The 21,323-nt window shown below is 55.7% G+C and overlaps 1 protein-coding gene across 4 annotated transcripts in view; it reads left to right on the top strand.

Annotated features, from left to right (window-relative positions):
* Window positions 1-21,323, top strand: part of SEMA4D (semaphorin 4D) — a 120,678-nt gene that overhangs the window by 19,157 nt on the left and 80,198 nt on the right. For 2 of the 4 annotated variants that reach the window (XR_009223498.1, XM_058566042.1), the window contains exon 2: window positions 11,380-11,452. The exons of 1 other annotated variant lie outside the window; for it this stretch is intronic. The gene's annotated coding sequence lies outside the window, so the exon portion shown is untranslated. Of the gene's footprint in view, window positions 1-11,379; window positions 11,453-17,293; window positions 17,614-21,323 lie in introns of those variants that run through there. One more of the 4 variants, XM_058566047.1, reaches the window with a different exon arrangement.

Here is a 21,323-nt window from a genome sequence, read left to right on the forward strand (position 1 = left end):
GGGCCTTCTCTCCACAGAGAGGTCCTGCTCCCATGCGAGAGTAGCCCAGGCAGGGTGGTGTGTCCCTGATTCTATCAGTCAGGGTTCTCCAGAGCGACAGAGCTGATGGTGTCTGTGTGTGTGTGTGTGTGTGTGTGTGTGTGTGTGTGTGTGTGTGTGTGTCTAGAGGAGAGAGAGGGAGAGAGAGGGGGATTTATTTTAAGGCATTGGCTCACACGATGGTGGGGCTGGCGAGTCTGAAATCTGCAGGGCAGGCCAGCAGGTGCCCTGGGGGGTCATCTGCTTTACTCAAAGTCCAGGGACTGAAATGTTAATGTCATTCAAAAAATACCTTCCTGGGAGCCTCTGGAATAATGTTTGACCTGGGCACCATGGCCCAGCCAAGTTGGCAGGTAAAATTATCCATCGTGCTGATCAGTGTCCCCGAGTGCCTGGACCCCGTGGCGGGCCATGGGTAAGTGTGTGAGCATGCTCAGGGTGTATGAGGGTGAGGGGTGACTTGTTCCCCAAGCAGGCACGGCATGTGGTTCATCCCCGGAGGCCACGGGACTGGCATCGGCGTGGAGGAAGGCCGACATGTCTTGCGTCCTGATGGTGCTGGGAGTGGCTGGAGCCTGGCTGAGCCCCACGCTTGGCTGACTCGTGTCCTGACTGGGTGTCTGCTTCATTCCTGTCGCTTCTGGCCCCATGTTTAGGCCTCGCGACTCCCTGGGGCCTCTGGGGAAGATTCTTGTCCTCCTCTTTCTAGAAACGTCTTCCTTTCCTGACTTGACATGCCTGCTGGAGGTATGTATTAACAGAAGGCCTTGGTGCTCCGTCTCCCTGATATTTTCTTGTTCTGGGAAAAAACCCTTCTCCAGTCACAGTCTTGCCATCCTGTCCCTGCCCCGTGAGCCTCTGACGTTGGCCTCCTTTCCTCCTGGCACGTTCTTATCAGGCCTCTGGGCCATCCTGTTAATTTGATGATAAATAATTACGGTGAGACAGAAGAAAAGCCAAGTGGTGTCCTGGGGCGGGCCTGGCCTCATATCTCTGGAGGTTTGGAAACGATCTGCTTGGTGGAGAGATGGATGAAGGCAGAGAGGAGCAGGGTTCCCAAAGCTGATAGAGGAAGGAGGTTCTTCTCTTTCCCTTTAGGCGCGGTGTTGGAGGTGAATGAATGAATGCATGAATGGGAGAGTGGGCTGGTCCCAGAGGTTGGGAGGGCATGGCATGGCTGGCAGTGTGGTGGGCGGGCATCTGGGGGTCAGGGTGCCTGGCTTGGGACCAGGGGTCCGGTGGGCAGAAGTGAAGGTCCGTTCTCTGGGCCTGCCACTTGGCGTGTGTCACGGCTCCCCCACTGGCTGAGGCTCGGGGACGAGTGGCACGAGGCACGGGGCCTGCAGGCCTCTGCTCGTTCACGGGTGTGCAAGGGCACAGTGCGGGTGCCGCCCGACCCCAGGCCTCTGAGGTTTCCTGTGCAGCCTCTGATCTCACTGTTTCTTAGAAGAGTGAGGCCTTTCCTGGCAGCCAAGTGTGCGGTCACGGCCATCCGTCTGGCCCCAGGGCCTCCTGCAGGGCTGGCGGGGCCTTTGTGGGCACCCTGAGCCCGACCCTCTTCCCCCGGGGTGGGCCAGTTGGAGTGCCAGAGGGTGGCTTGGGGGGTGGCCCCGTGCTGGGAGGGACAGGGCCTGGGGACATGGAGTGCCAGTGCAGTGTGGCTGCTCCAGGCCCACCCCCCAGCTTCTGAAGCCCCAGCTGCTCCTCTGGAAGTGCCATCCAGAACTTCCTGGCCCGGGGCCTCCACCACCGGGACCCCCATGGGCTCCCCGGTGACAGGCCTGAGACCAGAATCTGGCTCTCGACACCAGCCTGGCCTCTCGCTGCGGAAGGGTTTGGCCGGGAAGAACGTGAGAGTGGAGTAAAGTTTCTTCCTTGCTCTTTTCTCTTCTGTGAGGGACACACATGTGTCAGGAGAGGCTTGGGAAACAGCTTGATAATTTTCCACGTTTTCAGCCCTGTCCTCGGCCAGGATTTCTTGGAATCATAAAACGTGAAAGAGAAGATGAAGTGTACGTGGTTTTATAGGAACGGTCCACTTGTTCTGAAGCTCGGGTTCTGCAGGGAAGTTGGACGGTTAGAGGCCTGACCACGGAGAAAGAAAGAGAAGCTAATTTAAACACAGTTTACAGATTATTTACATGGCTCTTTCCTCTGTGTATACAAAGGAATATTGCTGGAAATCAAGAACTTGGAGACATTCAAATCGGTTTATTTTTTGTTTGTCCAGCATAATCTTTGTGATGTTCTTATTTAGATATAAATGCCAGTGATTTCTTGACTCAACCACCAACACAGAGTTGGAATGAAGGTTAATTACTGCTCAGATGCTTGTGATGCACAGAGCTGGGTGAATGAGTCAGATTGTTTATTTTTGGTGTTTATTGGTGCCAGGTGTCTAGAAGCTGCAGTTTGCATTTGGACATCATTGGGGTTAAGTGTCTTGGCAACTAGTTGGGGAGTGGCTGGAGGACTTGTGCCCAGAAGCTGGTGCCCACGTGTCCACACAGTGGCTGAAACTTTTTCCAATCGGGGGCGTGGACCATACAGCGTAGCCACCAGGGATCTAGAAATACCGCTCTGGGGTGTAATTTCCTCTCCCTCTGCCCCCTTCTCTGTGACCTTGAGGAGGAGACGAGTCAATCTGTCGCTGACTGACTGGCCTGGAGTCAGTGTAGCCAACTGTCAACATGTGGCTGTTTAAGGTTCTGGGCACGTGAGATGGAAAATGCAAGCTCCTCTTTCAGATCTTGCATGTACTTTACTTACTTTTGGGAAGCAAACGCATGATTCTTTGAGAGTCCACGGGGTTGGACGAATTGACTCTTGGTCTCTGTTTTGTTCATGATCACAGCATGGACAGACCCTACCCCAAGTCTGACGGAGCCTGCGTGTGCGATATGCGCGGGGAGAGCCTGGATTGACACTTGACAGGCTGATCAGCGATGCGTCTGCAGAGTGTGGTCTGCGGTGAAAGCCTTTAGCTTCTTGCTTTTAAAACTCCCTTTTATTTCTTTACTTTTATACAAATCAATTTGTAAATCTACTTTTCTGATGAAAAATAAAGGTTTTTTTTAAGTTGCCATGAAATATACGTAAAACTTACCATTTTAACCATTTTTAAGAGTGCAGTTCAGTGGCATTAAGCACATTCACACTGTTGTGCAGCCATCACCACCATCCGTCTCCAGAACTCTTTTCATCTTGCAAAACTGAGACTCTGTCCCCATTACACACTGACTCCCCCTCCCCCAGCCCCTGGCGTCCTCCACACTCCTTTCTGTCTCTATGAATCTTGACTAGGGATCTCAAATAAATAGAGTCATACAGTATTTGTCCTTTTGTGTCTGGCTAAAAATAAAGGTGTGTTGAAAAAGATTTCAACCAAATTGATGGCCTTGTAGTCATTTTTTAATTTTTTAAATGAATGTACAGTAAAAATGATGATTTTGGTGTGCTGTGAGTTCTGTGAGTTTTATTACACGTATAGATTTTTGTAGCCGCCTCCACAATCAGGATACAGAACAGTTTCACCCCCCAAAATCTCCCCTGTACCGTCCTTTATGCTCACACCCTCAACTTGCCCCTAACCACCTGCAGCTGCTGGTCTGCTCTGTGCCTGTGGCTTACGTTTCAGGAGTGTCTGGTGAGTGGAGCCATGCAGTACGTAGCTGTCAGAAATTGGCTTTTTTCACGCAGCATCAGGCCTTTGAGGCGCCTTTGAGTTGTCACACGTGTCAGCAGTGGGTTCTTTTTGATTGCTGAGTAGTATTCCGTAGTGTGTTTGAATAGAGCTGCCGTGAACGTTCGTGTGCAGGCTTTTCTGGGAGCATACGGTTTTCTTTCCTTAGGATAAATACCCAGGAGTGGGATTGCTGGGTCCCATGGTGGGTGTGCGTTTAACTGGATAAGCAACTCCTGAAGTGTTTTCTCGAGTGGCTGACCTGTTTTACCTTCTCACCAACCATCTCTGAGAGTTCTAGTTGCTCCCCATCCTCAGCCACACTTGGTATCATTAGTTGTTTTGTTAGCCATTCTAATATGTGTACAGTGTGCACATTGTAGTTTTAATTTGCATTTCGTAGTGGCTGCTAATGTTGAACATCTTCCCACGTGCTTATAAACTTTGCTTGTTTATTATCTTCTCACGAGCTTATTTGCTTCTCACTTGGTGAAGCGTCTGTTCAAGTCTTTTGCTCATAGAATTGGGTGGTTTATTTTCTTCCTGTTGAGTTTTGAGGGTTTTTTGTATATTCTGAATACAAGTTCTTTGTCAGATATGGGATTTGCAAATATTTTCTCCAGTCTGTAGCTTGTATTTTAATTCTCTTAACAGGATCCTTCACGGAGCAAAACGTTTTTGTTGTGACAAAGTTCGGTTTGTCAGTTTACCAAATGTTGATAGAGAGAACATGGGAAGATGCCCTGTGCTATGTTACTGATCTTGTATTCTCTGACTGCTAAACTCGTCAGTTCTGAGAGCTTTTTTGTAGACTCCTTAGAATTTTTGACATAGGCAATCATGCTGTCTGTGAAAAGACTGTTTTATTTCTTCCTTGCTAGGCTGTATGCATCTTATATCCTTTCCTGCCTCGTTCGCTAGCCAGGCCCCCAGTGCCGTGTTGAATAGAAGAGTTGGGAGGGGACCTCCTGCCTTGTCCCTGGTCTTAGGGGCAGCCTTGAGTCTCCCAACGCTGAGGGTTGTGTTAGCTGTGGGTTTCTTCACAGACGTCCTTGATCAGATGTGAGAGCTCCCTTCTGCCCCTAGTTTGCTGGGAGTTTTTATAATGAGTGGATGCTGAACTTTTTCAAATGCTTTTTCTACATAGTCTGATGGGCTTGTGTGTTAGTTCTCCTGTAGACTACATTAACATATGGTGGGTTACACTGACTGACTTTTGCATATTGAACCAGCCCTGCATTCTGGGACAATTCTATTTGGTTGTGGTGTACCATTTATATATATAGCTGGATTCCATTGGTGAATATTTTGTTGAGGATTTTTGACTCTGTGTTCACGAGGGATGTTGGTCTGCGATCTTCCTGTGCTGTTTTGTCTGTTTTTGCTGTCAGGGTGATGCTGGTCTCACTTAAGTTGTGAGACATCTTTTCCTCTTCTGTTTTCTGGAAGAGATTGTGTAGAATTTCTCTTATTTCTTAAATGTTTTGTAGATTTTGCCAGTAAAACCATCTGAGCCTGGTGATGTCTTTTTTAGAAGGTTTTTAACCACGAATTCTGTTTCTTCATTAGGTATAGCATTGTTCGGGTTATCTGTTTCGTCGTGGGCGAGTTTTGGTAGGTGGTGGTATTTGAGACATTGGACCATCCCCTCTAAGTTGTTGAGTGTTGCGTGCACAGAGGTGTTTGCAGGGTTCCCGTGTTATCCATTAGTGTCTGTGGGGCTGCAGTGGTGACACGTCTCTCTCCTGATAATGGGAATGTATTTTCAGACCTGCTGTTTGAAATGCAGCCTTTGGAGTGGAATCATCCCAGCTGAAGGCACTGCCCCATCGCCCTCGGCTGGATTCCCCGGGTACACAGGGTGTCCTCAAGGAGGAGCAAATGAGATGTGTTGGGAGGAGCATTAGGGCCTTTTATCCGCTGGGGCGGCATTTGGTGCCCAGGGGTGGAAAGTTAATGCATACCTCCGTGACCTGCGCGGCTTCCCGTGTTTCCAGAAGCATCGGTTGCCATCGGGGAGCAGGTTCACACATGGCGAGTCTCCCTAAAGAGAGGGCAAGATTCCACCCCTGGTTCATGATGTTTCAGGGGACTGTTCTGAGTGTCATGTCTGTAGTACCGATCGGTCTGTGTTTCGTCCGTTTCCACTCAAGGCCTGGAGTTGGCTTACTTTTAAAACTTTGGAAAATAAGGGTGAACGAAGCAGATGTTCTAGTGAGAGGTTCCAGCCGAGACAGGTTGTTGTGGTTTGTTTGTCGAGGCCGAGGGCAGTTGGGGATGGGGCAGTAGACAGTATGCCCTTCTGTACGGTGCGTTGTCTTCCTTCGTCGTGAATCCTAAAGCAAGCGCTTTGATGATGACGAGAGCGTGGATTTTGGTTCCTGTCCTAGTCAGTTCATGCTGCTGGAACAAAATACCACAGACTGGGCTGCTTGTGAACATCAGACGTTGATTTCTCTCGGGTCTGGAGGCTGAAATCCCAGACGAGGGCGTCGGCATGGGCGGGTGAGGGCTCTCTTCCCGTTGCGGTTGCGGACTTCTGCCTGTGTCCTCCTGTGGTGGAGGGGTGCAGAGCCCCCTGGGGTCTCTTCTATAAAGGCTCTAATCCCATTCATGAGCCCCCACCTCCTGGCACATCGCCTTGGGGTCAGGTTTTAACACTTGGATTTGGGGACACAAACCTTCAGACCATAGCAGATCCTGATGGTGATACTGTGGTCTCTCCCTGTGTAAGGGAAGAGGTCACAGTTGCTCAGTAATTCTTCAGGCAAGATTAATTTTGCTTCATTTAATTAAAAAATCTGTGTCACTCAGGGCTTTAGAACAGGAGGGGGATTTATGAGCAATAGAAGGAAAATAGGTCTTTGCAGATGCAGAAGGGCTTGGAAGTACCTGTTTCAGGTGGAGCAAAGTGGCGTCCTGTGCGGACCCTGGTGCAATTGTAGGGCACGGAGTTTCCTAAATGATTGTGAGTTGGTTGATGACCAGGTCCGACACTGGGTCCACCCTGGTCGCCCGGTTTGGCCGCTGTCCATGTCACTGTCCTGTGGCAGCTCTGTCTGTCCTGCTGCTGCTGGTCTGCTGCAGGCTGTGTGTGCGGCAAGGCTGGTCTGGAAAGTCCAGGCGAGGAGCGGTGGCTGCGACACCAGGCGCTGGGAGGGCTGTTTCCACACGTGGGTGGGGCGTGGGGTGTGCTCCCTGCGGTCGGCGCCTTGCATCAATCAGTAAGACTGGTAACCTTTCTAGGTGTGATCCCCCTTCTTATAAAAGTAGCACATATTGACTGTAGAAAGTATAGGAAGGGGGGAGATTAAAACCAGCCCCTCCACCAAGAGAGTGTGGTGCCTGGGTGGTGCCTCGAGGGGCGCCCCACGTGGGGTCATGAGACCCTCCGGTTCTGAGGTCTCAGCAGATGGGCAGCCAGGCCATGAGGGCGTGTAGTGCGTAGAGGCACGCGCTCCCGAGAAGCGGTTCCCAAGTCCCTGTCCTTGCGTGGCCGCCACGAGGGAGGCGGGCATGGGCAGCAGTGGGGGTGGGGGCACATTGGGAATGGAACGCACACTTTTTTTCGTGGAGCGTTTTCAGCTGTGACACCCAAGGGGGAGAACCCTAGTAATTCTCACATGTATGGTTAACTGTGCAGATTAATCATTCAGTTTCTTCCCAGGAGGTTGGTGACATCTTCATTTCTGTTCTGACTGCTGGTAAAAGAGTAACCAAACCCTCCTGGGGCCACCCCCTGGAGCTTGTGGCTTAGAACCTCATAGTTACATAGTAACGAGGGGGCAGTGGAAATGGAGCAGTGTCCTTGCAGAAGGTTCTGGTCATTGATGTGGGGTTCACGTTAGTCATCATGTGAACCCAGCAAGGAGTCCTTGTGACCTGGCAGTCGTCTCCCTTGGCTTCCCCGCGAACAGAACTCTCCTGAAAGTCCTGACTGTTAGGCCTGCAGACGGCATGTGCTGTGCAGGGAGTGACTACTTGGGTACTGATTAGTACCCACTAATGGCAGTGGCTGTCTTTGAGGAGTTTCTGCATGCATGTGACCGACTTGGGCCCTGAGGTGACCTTTCTTGAGCCTGGCCTCGTGCACATGGGAGCACATGCTCTCTCGACGTGACCCTGTGTGTGTTCTGGACAGAAGGGACCTCAGGGAGTCCCTGGGCGGCCCCTCGGGTAAGTGTGTGCCCTCTGGAAAACCATCACTGTTCTCACATGTCTGAGTAGGAAGGGTCTTGTGGGTGTGGAGACCCAGGGTAAACCCGTGTGGGCTCCTATGGGTGGTTTTACTCAAAGAAGGAGAAGGTCCAAGGCAGCCCCCTCTCTCTGACATTAGGAGTTCCTAGAGATGTTCAGGGAGCCCTGGAAAGAGTTCTAGATTATCAGAGAGAAAAGGCATTTCTGAAAGTGAGCTGGCGTCACCGTTCCTTATTTTCAAGGCAGTGTGAACACAGATCTGAGCAATCACCATGGTTTTTTGTTTGAGTAATGGGGAATTTTTCTTCCTTCGTATCATTTAGCATTTTATTTGTGGGGTCCCTTGGTACGTGCCCAGGCAGCTGGAATGTCCCCCAGCCAGGGAGGGGCCCCTGAGACACCACCGGGCCTCTCACTGGACGGTGATGCTGCGAGACCTCAGTTCCTTACTCTGTCCGGGCAGACCTCCTCGCAGCCCCCAGCTCTCCCACCATCCCCTCTTCCCTCTGGAAACACAGGAGCCCTTCTTGACACCTGTCCCTCCTTATCTCGCTCTGCTGTCACCTGGTCCCGGGCCCCCTTTCCTCCTAAATCTTGCCGATCCACCCTCCCCTCTGTTCCCCTGGGACTTGGGAATGAGCAGCCTTTGAAGGGAACGTTGGAACCTCCGGGGTTTGTCTGTCTTCGTGCAGCTCTGTAAGTTGTATGTAATCCATAGCCTTGCAGATGGTCCTCGTCTGAGACGGGTCCATGAATTCCGTCCAGTGGTGGGGCAGTCAGCTTCCTCCCACAGAAAAAGCCAGTTTTGTGCCTGTTAGAAATTCATTTCAATATTCCTTTATTCCATGTATTTTTTTATATTGAGCTGAAGCTCACATAACATAAAATTAACCACATTACAGTGAACGATTCAGGGGCATTTAGTACCTTCACAGTGTTGAGCAACCATCACCTCATCCAGTTCCAGAACGCTGTCGTCCCCCGAGAGGAGACTGCCTCCTGGGCCTGGTCAGGTGGGTGTGACTCAGGACCACAGCTGTCTGCGCTAGATCGGGTGTCCAGAAAGACGTGCCCACAACGTGGCGCCCGTCTGGTCCCCTGTGTGCCCTCGTGTACTTGGTCCTCCCTTTGGGGGTGTTGTCGGTCTTACACTGTCGAGTCTGCTGGACGAAAACCTCTGTGTGAATACCTGCCCCTGTTTCCATCATTCCCGGGGGGAGCACTGACCTTGTTAAGGTTCTGGATGACCCCTGCCCTGTTGCTTCTAGAAAAGGCTTCCCGTTGACTGTGAGGACGGGCCCACACCTTCTCACCACCACTGAGCAGTATCATCTTTCCTTTGTTAATTCTGTAGGGGGAGAATGGTGCCTTGTTTTAGTTTGATTTTTCTGATGACCGGTGAGATGAACATTTCATTTCATGCGCTTGGTCACGGTACTTTTAGAAAGGAGAATCTTCGGCGTTCAGGAGAGCAGTGGCCAGGTCAGCAGCGACCCCCTCGGGCATGCGTGGGAGACCTGCTTGGGAGCATGGGCCCCCCCCCGGGCCTCTCTCCCCGCAGGGGCGTGGGGAGCAGGGTCCTGGGCACCGTGGGGAGCTGTTGCTCTCTAGGTGGCCTCGTGGAGCTCTGCCCGCGTCCTGGAGGGAGAGTCCCCTTAGGCAGAACATCCTGTGTGCTGTGTCTGATGTTACAAGGGCTGGGTTTTCCACAGTGTGGGGAGTGCTGGGTGTGCTAAGTGGGGTGTTTTCCTCTGACGTCACCCCTTTTCTCTTGCCCGCCAGCTCCCGGGAGCTGTGATGTGGGTCTCAAACAGGCCCTGAGCCTGCTCTTGAACCAGCCCGATTGTACCGTGACCCTCGACTGCTGGGACCTCCTGGAACCTGAGAGTCCCCAGGAAGCTGGAACCCAGAAGTGTCCTCTGTCCATTGGGCCCGCATGTTTTGGGGCTTCCAGTCGTTTGTGATCAGTTGTCAAATGAGAAGCAAACCCAGACTTAGTAAGAAGAGGCTCCGTTAGAGAGGATGGTAGCTGGAGAGGGGGTGTCACAGTGGAGAGACGTGCCCGTGAGATCAGGGAGCGTGTCCAGGCTCAGACAAACTGGGTTTTTCCTTGTAGGGAGGTGTAGACAAGGCGCAAGGACCCGGGTGTGGGGTGGAGGAGGAAGAGGGGAGCAAGGGGGTAGTGGATCAGAGGATGTGCCCCGAGGCCAGCCTGTTCTCAGGGGGGCTGTCCGAGGGTCAGCCTGGCGGTGGGTCCAGGGGCCTGGGGCAGGGAGAGAAGCGGAAGCAGAGTTTGGGTAACAAGCGATTTGTTCCACTTGATCTGTGGGGACGAGCTGTTCAGCCCATCACTGAGAAGGTGCAGGGTGGACTTTGGGGGTCTGGGTCTGGCCGTGCCACAGGTGAACGGGGGCTCTGTGAGTGTTATCTACGTTGTGTGCACTGAGCCCCTTCTGAAACACGGAGGGATGAGGGTGTCTGACCCCGACCGCAGGGCCGGGCACAAAGAGGGCTATCCAGCAGCGTGCGGCGGGAAGTGGGGTGTGAGCCCCATGGGGCGTCCTCGTGGTTGATGTGTCACTGCCCTGGGTGGGCCTTGTGCTCCAGTCACCTCGGCCCTGAGACCTCCGCCCGGCCGCCCTGCCCTGGCCTCTCCTGCCAGGACCTGCTTCTGGGGGAGGGGGCATTTGAGCTGGGCTGTGGCAGGTGGGAAGGACCTGCCACATGCAGGAGTGGCTCTTGGGTCAGAAGGGCCGGCGGGGGACTCTGGCCATCGCAGGCTGTGCACTTGAGTGGTCACTGGGCCTGGTTAGGGGCTGGGGGGCCCGGGGGCCCCTCAAGGAGGCCTCCCCAGCTGTTGCTCACGTCTCCTCTGTGGCTCTGAGTCGTGTGGGAGGTGTGCTGGGCCTGCCCTGTGCTTGAGGTCATTGGAAACCTCACACATCCCTGTAATTTTTGGTTTCTTCCTTTCTTTTTTCTGTTTGACTCTCCTCCTCCTCCCCTTCTTCCTCCTGCTCTGATCTTGGTTTTTAAGACCGTAATTTGTTTTAAAACTGAAACGATGAAATGCTAAAGTCAAACACCTGCATTTTCTTACTGCATGATTCTGAGTCAGGGACCGACGATGGGAGAGCTTTGTGCGAACACATTCTTCTTTATTCCGACTTTGTAACCGCTCCCACTGCTGCTGGCAAGGCCTGACCCCCTGACTCCCTCTGTGCCCCAGGAGCTCATGCTCAGCATCGTGTCGCATGAACTGGGGGTGCAGACGACGCCCTCTGTCTCAGTTCATGCTGAGGCTGCGTCTGGTCTCACCTGGCCAGGTGAGCTGCACCCTGTGACTGAGCCCCGGGGGCTGTAGAGTGGCCATGACCTTTAGTCCGTGTGTACATGTAGGGGGGTAGGGGATTCTGCTCACGGCTACCCCTGCTAACACATCACCTTTTGTCACTCTGTCCCAGATTCTGCCATCACCAGACGGTGAGAAGAAGCCGAGCCCCGGCTGCTGGAATGTTTGATGACGCCGATCATCAGGTACAGGATGAAAGCCGCCTGCGGAGTGTGGTTCTGTCTAGAAGCGGCTCCTAAGCAGGTCTTGGCCTGGGCATCCACCTGCCAGTCAGCGGCTGTTACCTCTGGTACCAGTGGGAACTTGGGAGCAGAGAGGGAAGGTTGGTCTCAGGAAGCTCAGGCCTGAGTTCACAGTCCCTCTGGGGCTGCGGCTACAGAGGACATCGGTGCCTCGTGTGACGTGGGCAGGAGAAGGGCCCCCTGAGGCCATGCCGGGGGTGCAGGCCTGCAAGTGGGTGCCCAGTGGTCGGCACCGGCTTCCCCAGGTGGCGGGGGAGGGTGCCAGGGGCCGGGGAGGTGCCTGTGAGGCCTGCCCCTGCCCGGACCTCCCCACATCGCCTGGGGACCGGCTTAGCGTGCTGCACTTGCATATCGGGTCCTGGGAGGTGGTCTGTCACTGCACCCAGGGGTCCCTTCCTCCTCTTTGGTCTTGCTAATTCACACCTGGTAGTCAGGGCGCCCCTGTGTGGGGTGGCGGCTCCGTGGCTGCAGAGTGGCCTAGGATGCTGCTTGTGGTTCTGGCACGTTTACTTGCTCCCACTGAGAAGAGGGGGTCAGAGGGAGCTGTTCTGTTTGTTTGGGTTGGGGGCCGGCAGCCCAAGAATAAACTTCCGGAAGAGCCGGGAAAGTGACCAGGACCCATTCCTGGGAGCTGCGGACGAAGGATGGAGGAGGCTGATGGAAACGGCAGGTGGGGGTGCCGGCTGGGGGTGCAGTGCCATCGGTCAGTCACACCTCGAGCAGGGAGGGGACCCGCAGCACCTGTGACCTGGGTTCATGGTTAGTGCAGACGTGTCTGGGTTAGAGGGCGTTTCCAGGAGTGACTCTGTTTTCAGTGTGTGGGATATTTAAGTACCGCGTCCTCTCTAGAAAGCCCGTGGTGCTGGCTGAATTGCCCTCTCGGAGAGAGCGTTTGGTGTTCGGTCCCAGTGTTCCTGGGCCAGCCTTCCCTGACACCCGGCCCGGGAGCTTTCCCTCCCCTCCTCCACGTTAGGAATCACTCCCTGGCTTTACCTTTCACATATGAACAGTCTGCTTACAAAAGACAATTTAAAAGGAAATGCTTAGGAAGATTAAAAAACATTCTGGAATTTGCGTTGAAGTGAAAAAACAAACCGTTTTTAAGGGATCGACTTTTTCGAAGTGCTTCATACAGAAGCTTTGTGTTGGTGGGTTCTCCGTTTGGGGACAGAGCAGTGTGTCCTTCTGTGCTGCTGCGAGCCCATCGCCTCTATGATGAGAGTCCTGGGGATGTGTCATGAACCAAGGTGGGTCTCTGCAAGGAGCTGACCCCTGGGATCGCCTGTCGTCCCGCTGGAGCAGGCACCAGGGGGTCTGGGAGGCCTGGCTGTGAGGTGTGGGATGGTCAGGTGAGCTGGGGGGTCACATCACGGGGCCATCGCCTGCCCACGAGCTTCCCCAAAGCACAGAACAGGAGGGGCCACGAGGGGCTCTGCAGCCTCCCAGGGGCTCTGGGGTACGCGTGGACATCTGTCTGGGGAGCCGGAGAACAACAGGATATGATTTTATGTCTCACCTGCGATTTTTTCTTTAGACCCAAACTCTTAAAGCTTGGGCATGCCTGTGGTGAGAACTGAGTGCAGAAAGTGAATTACTCCGAGTGGTGGTGTTTGGTGCTGTTTGGTCTTTAACAGTCCTGTGGTCTTACCAAGCGTGTGGTATGTGTGCCGCCTGGCTGCCAGGGTGGCCCCCAGAGGCAAGGAGCTCCGTGGGCCTGAGATGGCCACCCATCCATAGGAGGTGTGCTTTGTTTTTAGCAAATGGCGTTCAGTGTCTCGCAGAGGTGAGAGTGGGACAATGTAATTAAGCGACACTGAAGTGGAGTTAATTCCTTCTGCATGTGTCAGAAGGCCCTGGAGGGTCTCCTTGGTCCTCTGCTGCAGCCTTGTGAGGCTGTCGCCTAGACACCGGCCCAGGACCACCCCTGAGGGTGTCAGGGTCCTGTGGGCGCTGCTTTAACCAGTGGTGAGTGGTCTGGGCTTTAGTTTCTGAAGACAGCTGAGGGACTGAAAGTTCATGACTCAATAATGTGAAAACTCCCCACAGCTAGCTTTATCCTAACGCCGTTCCGCCCCGGTATTAGCCCAAATGGTTCATTTTGAGGCCTGCGGTACAGCCTGTTATAGGAGCAATAGGCCACTGACGAGGAGGCACGTGGAGAGCAGTGGGTCAGAAGGACAGAGGGCCCGAGCACCGTCCAGCCATCTCGCGCCAGCTCAGAGGCTGGCCCTCAGGTCAGTCCCTGGTGAGAGACCGCCCACAGACACTGCTTCTGTCCGTCCTGCTGAGGATGGGGCTCCGAGGAGCTGGGACCGAGGCGGGCAGAGGGCTGCTGTCTAGGACCTCCGTCCGTAACAGTCGTTCAGCTCTGACCTCGTCGGGTCCATTTATAGTGACCAGAAGCTTCCACACCTTCAGCCACACCTGGACCCGCTCTGGCTCCTACAGCAGAGCTGCACGTGGGCAATGCCGCTCCTTCGTGTGTAGACCCGTGCTGTCCAGTGCTGTGGCCCACGCTGCGCGGGCCGCCGGGTGCTCCCGTGGGGCTGGCCGGGGCCGAGGGAGCTGTGAGCATAAATACGGGTGACGCTCTGGCCGCCCTGGACGCCCTGACGCCCCGGCCGGTAGAGCATCCTGTTCGCGGCTCTGTTAGTCACATGGTGAAGTGACTGTGCTGTGGATGTGTGTCTGGGTAAGTAAAACATGCTATGACAACTGACTTCGCCTGTGTTTTTATTCTCCCACCGTGACTTCTGGGAACCTCTGCATCACACGTGTGGCTCGCGTGGGCGCGTGCCTGCTGTTTCCGTGGGAAGCACAGACCTAGGCTGTGCTTCAGGGCCTCTGCGTTTGCGGTCCCCCTCCCGTCGAGGCCCGGCCTGTGGGTGGGGGCACTGATGGGTGTGGCACCTTTGAAGCTGCCTGAAGTGCTGCCGTGTTTGCGTTTCTGCCAACGGTTTACAAACAGACTGCTGGGCCTTGTCGAAGGAATGGGATCCCTGCTCAGGTCGCATTTCTCCCGCAGGAGCCCGGAGCTCTGCTGTGTGGGCACGCTGCCCCCCGACAGGCCGGCCGGGCTCCCCATTGTCCAGGCTCCGTGTTGTCTAGACTTCCGTGTCCTTGTTTTCTGTGGATATAAAAGAACATGCAGCTCGTCTGCAGCGTGGTTTTCCTCTCACAACTGTCCTGCACGTGTTGGTTGGCGAGCGGAGCCCGCGCGTCTGCCGTGGCTTTGGTGAACTGCCGCGTGTTCCGGTGGGAGGGGGCCACCGTTTAACCCTCTCCCTCTCCTGGACGTCCTGCTGATGCGCTGCTGGATGGGGCTGCTGTTTTAGCAGCTGCTGGGCACATGGCTGGAGTCCTGAGGGAGACCCACAGGCCTGCCCACATCTGGCCTGGCTATTTATATCTGACAAAGGCCCGTTTTTCTCTGGAAGGAGTGGGCACATGGCGATGCTGTCACGCTCATGGGTGAAGCCAGTGAAACGAGCCTTTCATAGAGGACTTGGTGGTGTGTCCAACACGTTTCTGTGCACGTGCACAGGCCTGGGGTTTTCACATCTGCCCTGAGGCTGCTGTGCGAGCACACACGGGAGCGCTGGCGGAGCTGTGGCCCCAAGGTGGCCTTGGTCCTAGCGTTGGCATGGCACGGCCCAGGTCGGCAAGCCACGGCTCTCCCACAACCCCTGGGGGAGGGCAGGTCCCTCTGGGGCCCGTCTCTCCACAGTGTACTGAACTCCTGAGATGGGCCCAGCGCATTCTAGGCACCAGGGCCTCCCCTTGGAAGAGCGTTCTGGTGCTGGGAAAGATGGACCGCAAACGGAATCAGTAAGCCAGATATGAGGGGGTGAGATGGTGATGGGTACAGAGGAGAGAATCAAGTGGAAAGGGGCCTGGGGAGGCCTCACTGAGAAGGGTGGTTGGTTGAAAAGACAGGAGCTGTGTCTTGGTTTGGGGAGGAGAGTTCTGGGCAGAGGGAACAGCAGGTGCAAAGGCCCTGAGGCAGGAGTGTGCCTCAGGTGTTGGTGGGGGGCAGCTGAGAGCAGATAAGGTAGACGGTGAGCTTATTTGTGCTCGGGGACACTGAGATGGGAGCCCTGAGAGCTGAGGGTTTGGACAGGACCACAGGCTTCCAGGGAGAACGGACCATGGAGGGCGGGACAGGGGACCCCATTAGGAAACTGTGAGGTGATCTGGAAAGAGAGGTGGTAGCTTGGTTCAGAGTGCAGCAGTGAGGGTGGGAGGATGGCCTGATTGGTGTTTATTTGGAGGTGGGGCCAAGGGGACTTGCTCCCTGGCTGGATCTGGAGTGCGGTGGGAGCCGAGGATGCTCCAAGATTTTGGTTGAGCATCTGGAAGGATGGAGGGTCCTACTTAGGGGCCAGCTCCCCCCAGGCCATCCAGGAGGCATCCTAACCTTGGGAGGCGGGGAGCGTGGTTTTGGGGACACGTGAAGTTTGGAGGGGAAGAGGCCCTGGAAGCCTACGCCTGGAGTCGAGGAGGGTCTGAGGACCGTACCAAGGGGTGGGTCCTGGCCGGAGCCAGGGCACCAAGTTCTCCCAGGGAATGAGCCTCCTCACCAGGGAACATCCCTCCTTCATGCGTCCATCGATGAGGCTGGCCTGTGTGGGCCATGAGGATGGGCTGTGGGGGCGAGATGGCCCTTGACAGTGGGATACCTGGCTGAGTGGCTGCTTGAGAAAGGAGAGGTTGTGGGCAGCGTGTGGGCACACGAGTCTTGGAGTGCACCCCAGCTGAGCCCTGTGGGGTGCTCCGAGCCCCTGGGCACTAAGGCGTTTGGAGGCGGGGTTGGGAGTGTAGATGAGGCAGAGCCCACCCACCCAGCCACAACTGGACTTTAAGCCTCAGCACAGCATGGTTTGGGGAGCGAGGGAGTGGGGTGTAGGAAGGAGGCGCCTCCCTCCTCCTGTGCAAGCCTCGTATGGACCTTCTTCACGCCTTCATGGGCTCCTTTTGCAGTCTCGTTGGAAAGGCATGGTTGCCCAGGGGCATGGATGGCCCACGCCTGAGTCAAAGGGGGTACTCATTTTTGCAGGAAACTCCGTGGGCAGCAGAGCTCGCCCGCTGTCCTCTCCAGAACCCGAGGGAGGCCCGGTTGTGTTCATCACAGAGACGAGATTGTGCATCTCATCTTCTTGGCCACGTTGGGGGTGTTGATTGCCGACCGGCCAGTGTTCCATTATGAACTTGGACCAGGCCGCTCGGAGCCACTGATTCAGGCTCCAGGGTTGGTTCTTTGGTCCCTTGTAAAAGGCTGAAGAGTGGCCCCCAAAGAAGTCAGGTTCTAACCCCTGGGACCTCTGAGTGTTACCTTATCTAGAAATGGGGTCTTTGCAGATGTGGTTCAGTTAAGGATCTTGAGATGGGGAGGTAACCTGGGTTATCTGATGGGCCCTCAATGCATCACAAGTGTCCTTATGAGAAGGAGGCAGGGGAGATTTGAAAGACAAGCGGAGAAGGCGATGTGAAGATGGAAGCAGAGATTAGAGTGATGTGGCCTGATGCTAATTTTATGTGTTAGCTTGACTGGGCCAAGGGTGCCAAGATATTTGGTCAAACATGATTCTGGGTGTGTCTGTGAGAGTGTTTCTCGGTGAGATTAGCATTTGAATCTGCAGACTGAGTAAGCAGCTGGCCCTCCCCCATGTGGGTGGGTCTCATCCACTCAGTTGAGGGCCTGAAAGGAAGAGAGAATTCGTTCTCTCTGCCTGGCTGTCTTTGAGCTGGGACATGGGTCTTCTCCTGCATCCAGATTTAGACCTGGACGGGAACTTGCGCCATCAGGTCTCCTGGGTCTCCATCCTGCCGACTGCAGAGCTCGGGGCTTCTCAGCCTCCGTGATCACGTGATCTGATTCATTGTATTAAATCTCTTTCTCTCTATACACATCCTATTGATTCTGGTTCTCTGGGGACTCTGACTAATACAGTGGCCACAAACCGAGGGATGCCAGCAGCCACCAGGAGCTGGAAAAGGCAAAGAAGTTCTCCCCAGAGTCTCTGAAGGAGCATGGCCCTGCTGACACCGCAATTTCAGCCCAGGGAAGCTGACTTCAGACTCTTGGCCTCCGGAACTGTGAGAGAGTAGGTTTCTGTTGTTATAAGCCTCCCAGTTTGTGGTCATTTGTTAGAGCTGCTGCAGGAAAAGAATACAGCCAGTATAAACAGCGCTGCCGTTCACAGCCAGCCGCGCGCATGGGGCTGTGACGGGATGCACGGATTTCAGGGAGCCAGCCACGGGGTCAGGGTGTGTGTCTCTTTGTTTTATAGATTTTGCCAGATCAGTGTCCAGAAAAGTCTAACAGTTTGTCTTTCCCCGTAAGGATGAGCGTGTACCCCGGTCCGAGTATGCTCTCAGCAGAGGGCTTGAGGAGTCTTTCCAATCTGGTGGGCCTGGGAGGGGCAGAGTGGCAAGGTTGCTACAGGACGCGGGTCTTCCCGGATCCTGGTGAGTGTGGGATCTTTGCACACAGACCCCTTGCGGTTTGCATCCTTCCGTCTGTGAACTCCCCTTTTATGCTCATCGCCCATGTTTCTCTGGGATGTTTCTCCCTCCTTTGCCCATTTGCAGGGCCTGTTTATTTGTTCCAGACATCGAGATTCTCTCCTGTTCTCCTTGAAAACATTCATTCCCAGTTCTTCTGCCTGCTGATTACTTCTATTAACGTGTCGTTTGCCATCAAGATGAAATCAGGGTACAGTCGACTGTCTCTCTGGTGACTTCTGGCCGTGGGCGTTTGTCAGGAAGATCACATGGCGGTGTCTCGATTGCCTGGCAGGGTGTTATTGTTTGTGGTGTTGAGCTCAGCTCCTCAGCGTGTCCAGAGCGCTGTGCATAACGTGGAGTAAGAAGTGTGAGGGAGGGGCGTCCGGTCTGACTTCCTCCCTGTGCGCCAGCACTGACTCTTCCGTTAGTGATCTGCCCTTTGGCCAGCGGGCTGGCCTTCACGTCTGTGGTGTGTTATGGTCTCGTGTAAACCGGTTCTGTCTGGGGACCCTCCGTTGCACCCCACTGGCTTGTTTTTGTGCACGGGGAGAGCAGCAGGAGCTCTCCTGTACACGCCCTCATGACTGCGTGCGCGTGGTCACTTGTTTCTCGTGGCTCCCGGGCAGAGGAGGCCTGGGGTGGATGCGCATGGCTGTGCTGCCGGGGCAGCGGGCGGTGGAGGTGCGAGGGAGGGCCGGGTGAGAAAGGACACAGAGACCATTGAGCTGTGTAAAAGTGGCCCTCCGTGCATGCAGAGTTCCAAAAGATTATTCAGCAGGTGACCTCACAGTATCCAAGGCACCAAACAGACCAAGTCTGCCTGCCAAGGGGGTGAAAAGATAACACGTCTACCGGCCCCGCCGTTGTGTCAGGAGCATGCCACAGCTTGGTCTCCTCCGGGCGTGGGCACTCACTCTGCACGTGTGGTGTTGTGTGTGTGCATGCAGGGTGCACGTGCCCTTGGCATGTGTGCGTGCTGCTGTATCAGGTGCCCCTGTATCAGGTGCCCCGTGTCTGACCTTTGCTGCCTTCAGGAGCTCACACCTGGGCACTGACCCAGGTCCTCTAGGCAGCAGTACCCCAAACACCCTCTGTGTCCCCCAAACACCCTCTGTGTCCCCCAAACGCCTTCTGTGTCCCCCAGACACCCTCTGTGTCCCCCAGATGCCCTCTGTGCCCCAGCTCCCACTGTGCTGCCCTAGCTGGCCGGCTGCACCCATGCTGAGGCCGTGAGGTCAGGGTCTGCGCTTTCCCTCTGGTGGCCCTGGCCCCACCCACACTGCAGGTGGAGGTGTGCCTGAGCTCCCTGCACCTGACCCCACACAGGACTGACAGCTAACAGATACACCTGAGGAAGTGGCCTCAGCGGAGGTGGGGTGGGGTGGGTGTCGGTGCTGCAGGCGGGCCGTCCAGTCACTCTCGGCCCCAGCAGGTCCTCCTTGGCAGCTGCTGTGGCCCAGCCTGCTCCGCAGGTGGCATCATGGGCGGGTGGTGTCCAGATGCACTTGGCAGGGCGGGCTCATTTGTCTCCCAGACACCTGTGTGACTGGAGGCTCCGCAGGAACAGCCAGACCAGACTGTAGCCCGTCTGCCCCAAGGTCATTGGAAGGTGAGCTGGGAGCCTCCCTGTAGGAGGAGGACGGGGAGCAGCTGGCGCTGGGTGAGAGGTGCCACCTGGCTGTGGTAAGTGTACCCGGGGCTCTGGGGTTATGCAGACCCGGGAATGGCCGTGTGTGGTGGGCAGTCCTTGGGGTTTGCAAGCAGTACCTGGCACCCCTGGGTTGGGCGTTTGCCTGGGGCACATGAACCAGGTCCCAGTGCTGACCCCGTCTGTGCCCGGTGGTCTGGTCTGTTCCCTCACTGGGAGGGTGGAGGAGGGCGGGCCCTCCCCCTCCCGGGGCTGTCTTGAGCAGATCCCCTGCAGGGCTGCACAGGTCATGACTCTGCACATGCACTTTGACAGGAGAGCTCACGGTGGCGGGGGTCCTGATTCTTGACTGGCTGTCGGGTCCCTGTGGAAGTGAAACTCATTCGTGTTTCCTGATTTTACCATGGACTCTCTGTTTCTGGCTGGCAGAGGACAGTAGCTCTGGGCAGGCAGGCAGTCTGTTCTGATGTCTCAGATTGTGAGCGCCTCACTCCTCTGAGATCCACGGGTGCCCAGCTCCCTCGTCATTCTCCTGTGCTGCCGAGACCCAGCAAGGAGCGCTGGGTACCCCCACCCCCCGCTGTGTCCCACAGAGCCCATCCCGTTGCTCTGACACTGACCGTGACCCAGGCCACGTGAGGAACGTGAACCGAGTCGAGGGCCAGAGGCTGCGGCCGGCAGGGGAGGGAAGGACACGCGGCATGCTCCTGGCGCCCTGGCCGGGGAGGGCCCGCCAGCCTCGCTTGTGATGATCTGCACGTCTGTAACCTGCACACTTCAGGCGTGTGCAAATAGAGCCGAGTGTCCAGGGGGGAAGAGAGACATGTTTAAACACAGCCGCAGACTGGCGCCCCAGGAGGCTCTGTCAGTCCCCCACATCCACCTCCTCCTGCCCTCCTGGGCGGTGGCCCACCAGCCAGCCACAGGCTTTGTCCTCGAGGTGGAGCCTGGAGTTGCGCTGCTGAGCAGAGGCCACAGTGTAACAGGGTTTTAGTGCAGGCCCGGGTGGGAAAGCTGGAGGCAGAAGGCTTGGGTCTGGTGTAGGGGCTGACACGGAGAGAGGGACCCAGTATCCATGCGGGCACAAAGCAGCTGCAACCGTGTGGGCCAAGGGGCCCTGGCATTGGGGACCCTGCAGCCCCCCGGAGGAGACCCCGGGGCTGAGAGGGTTGGTGCCTCTTCCTCCTCCTCCCCCCGGGCTCTCCACATCCCCTTCCCATGGCCAAGGCAGCCTGACACAGCTTGGCCCCGGGCGCTGTGGCCAGAGCTCAGGGTCACCCCTCTGATTTCAGCACTCTGTCCGTGTTGCTCTTCTGGCTGTGCCCCTAAAGTGCTGGGCTCTCTTGGCCGTGCCCCTAATGTGCTGGGTTCTCTGCCTGGGAAACTCATGTTTCCTCTGACTGGACGATTGCGTGTCTACCACGCAGACCTCTGAGGGCCCCCCACGATGGCCCGTCCACCACACAGACCCCTGAGAGCCCCACGATGGCCCGTCTCCCACGCAGACCCCTGAGAGCCCCCAGGGTGGCCCACTCACCATGCAGACCCTTGAGAGCCTCATGATGGCCCGTCCACCACGCAGACCCCTGAGAGCCCCCACGATGGCCCATCCACCACGCAGACCCCTGCGAGCCCCCACAATGACCCATCTACCACCCA

The sequence above is a fragment of the Diceros bicornis genome, chromosome 22 (assembly GCF_020826845.1).
Source record: "Diceros bicornis minor isolate mBicDic1 chromosome 22, mDicBic1.mat.cur, whole genome shotgun sequence".
Classification (NCBI taxonomy): Eukaryota; Metazoa; Chordata; class Mammalia; order Perissodactyla; family Rhinocerotidae; genus Diceros; species Diceros bicornis.